The sequence below is a fragment of the Pipistrellus kuhlii genome, unplaced genomic scaffold, assembly GCF_014108245.1.
Source record: "Pipistrellus kuhlii isolate mPipKuh1 unplaced genomic scaffold, mPipKuh1.p scaffold_m20_p_1, whole genome shotgun sequence".
Classification (NCBI taxonomy): Eukaryota; Metazoa; Chordata; class Mammalia; order Chiroptera; family Vespertilionidae; genus Pipistrellus; species Pipistrellus kuhlii.
The window spans coordinates 62,994,130-62,997,240 of NW_023425404.1; positions in this window are offsets into that span (position 1 = coordinate 62,994,130).

Genomic DNA, 3,111 nt, shown 5'->3' on the forward strand with positions numbered 1-3,111 from the left:
ACTCGATAATTGAGACAGGGAAAAGTTAGGGTGGGACTCTTTGTTTGCAGTTGGAATGCGCGGAGGGGCACTGTGGAATGTCGTGGTCTAGAGCCGGGAGACGCGAGGCATGCTCTGTGCAAACACCACTTTGTTCCTAGTGTGGGGACTGGGAGAGATGAAGAGAGACTGATTGAGACAGGAAGGGGTCCATAAAGAGGAAGACAGGGAAAAAGAAGAAAGGTAGGTACATGAAGAGTTTTCAGAGACGCCGACGGAGTGTCCAGAAAGGCCAGGAAGCCCATGTAGAGAGGTGGTGGAAGACAGGCAGCCAAAGGAAAGGGGGCAAAGGAGGTTGAGGGTGGTGCAGAGACCGAGGATGAATAGACTAGGAAAAAGACAAATCTGTGCAATTCCAGAGAGAATGAGAGATAAACTGTAATAAAAAGACACCCCTTCCTGAACACAAAGCTCTGTTTACGGAGGGAAGGAACTTTAGTGTCTGTAAAAGGAGTAAAAGGTTTGGAACTAATCTCTAACTTCAGATTAGGACAGATAGACAGACACCCCCTGGTGTTGGGAAACGAAACTTTTTAGCAAATATTTCAGGTGACTGTGTAATAGAAGGTCTGGTTTTAGGGCTAGCGAATGTCTCCTCTCCCCTCCCCCTCCACTTTGGTTAGCCCACAGGAGATTTACGATAAAGAGTAAGTATTAAGAAGAAGAAAAGTAATGTCATTTAAAGGCGTTAGCAAGTGAAAATGATCAGGGTGGAAAAGAAAAAGGCTGTTATTGGCCATCCTAGAAGGATAAAGAACAAGGAAAAGAAGAAACTGTGGTTGAAGCTAAACATTTCCAATTAAATACTCATCAACTGATTTTGCCCAGACTAACACATCAGGGGCAAGGGATGGAGGAAGTAGAATGGAGAAAATGACTCCTTTGTATTTAGCTAGAAAATGAATAGGAAAATCATATGCAAACAAATCATGCTATTATTTTTGTCTCAACATTTTGAACACCTTTTATAACCTTAGTGTAGCTGTAGGGAATGGGAAAGGAAAGGGGGTTAATATCTTTGGGGAAATTAATTTGGTACAAACTATTTGGCTTCTTTGTCCTAGCTGCATTGTTTCCCTGACTTCATCTCTCCTGAGAATCAGCTTCTCTGTTTGCCTGGTCAGGCTTACAGCTTTCCTCTGATCCAGAGGAGAGTTTACTATCAGAATGGAAGCAAGGAGGACTGAAAGCATTAGTAATAGGGGAGAGCTATCAGATTGCATCCAGAGCTTGCTGCGAGCAACATCTTCAGAATTAACCATAGGGCTCTCCCTCCTTTCCTGTCTCCAAATGGGGAAGGAGAACCTGAATTCTCCCTCCCAATTATTTATATCCAAAATATCCGAACAGCCTCTAGTATTTGGAAGCTTTGCTCCGTTGGGGTGAGAATGAGAGAGTAAATCTTATGAAAAGTTGAAAAGCCATTAAAGGAGGCCCACCCAGGAGTTGGTGGTGGCAGCAGTGAGCACAGTTGGAATCAACGACCTGAGTTTTCAGGGATCATAGGAAGGAGGAGAGAGGCACTCTGAGATGGCGTGCTCCGATAGGACTCACAACCTCAGGGTAACCAGTCATTAGTTTAAACTGGAGTCAGGAGCTCCATAGGCCATATTTTCCATCCCAAAGACTTTAATTAAGGTCTAGATATACAAATGACTGCCAAATCCACATCTCTAGCCCAGACTTTCCTAGATTTAAAAAATTTGAGTACGAGTATCAACTTGGTTGTCTCAAAGGCATACAACACCCTAAACTGACCTCACCTTCTCTGCCTCCTGAAACTGGCTCCTCCAGCATTCCCTGAGTAAATAGCATCCATAACCAGTTAGCTGCTTAAACCAGAAACCTAAGCAGCGATCTTATGTCCTCCTCTCTTAATCTCAGATCCATCTAAGTCCTATCACCAAGTCTGATCAATTCTGCTTCCTAAATATCTTTCAAATCTGCCCTCCCTTCATCACCATTGTGTCTCTTGGGCTGCCATCTTTTCTCCCCAGAACCACTGCAAGAATCTCACTGCCAAGGCTTTCCCCTTCCAAGCCATCTCATAACCTAAGGTCAAGTGATTCTTCTAAAACACAGAACTGATCAACTCATTTCCCTCCTTAAAACCTTACAATGATTTATCATTGCCCTTGAACTAAAGTCTAAACTCGTTTAAGATATTTTACAAGGGTTTTCTACCTCTCCAGCCTCTTCTCCTCAACATCATCCCCTCCCCAAAATGTTCTGTAGAATTGCATCTTGTTTGTGCTCTCTAGTATCCGTTATTCCTTATGATGGGAATACTCCCCTGGCCTCCCTTCCCATCTGGTTAACTCCTCCCCGTCTTTCAGGTCTCAGTTTAAATACTGAGAAGCCTTTCCAGACCTCCAGCATAGGTTAGCTACCCCTGCTGTATACTGCCAGGGCCCCCTACAGTCCCTCATCACTCTTAGCACGATTTATTTCACTGCCTACTTAACTGCCTGGTTTTCTGACTAGTAATAAAACCTTAGATCAGCATCTGCTTTGATCAACGTTGTATCTATAGCACAGTATCTGACACCTAGTAAACAATCAATGTTTGTTATATGGATGACTGACTAGAAAGCCATTTTTACTTCTCAATCTATTCAAATTGCATACATTTTGTGTGCTGGTGTGTGTCACACACACACACGCACCTTCCTCAAAATACTGCTAGGCTGACAAAACTAAGAAATGGCTACAGAGCCCTATATGTGCACATAGTGATAGAGCGGGTGCCAGTGAGACATGGGAACTCTTTTAGCCTTAATTTCGTCATGTGTAAAATGAGAATAAAATCTGCTACATATAATTCAATAAAGCCAGTACATCTAAATCCTAATTCCCAAAAAGGGATGGGAGCCCCAGTTCTGCTCAAAAGAACCAAAGACTGAAACTGCCCACCAGGTGGCAGTATTACCCTGGACTGGGTCTGTGCGGCTTCCACTGCAGAGCAAGACCCGCCGTCCTGGGGAAGCTGAAGGTGCAACCAGGACTGCTTCCCCAGAGCTTTTAGTGAAACCAGAAAAATAAAACAAAACAAAACACTCAGAGACCCGGGCA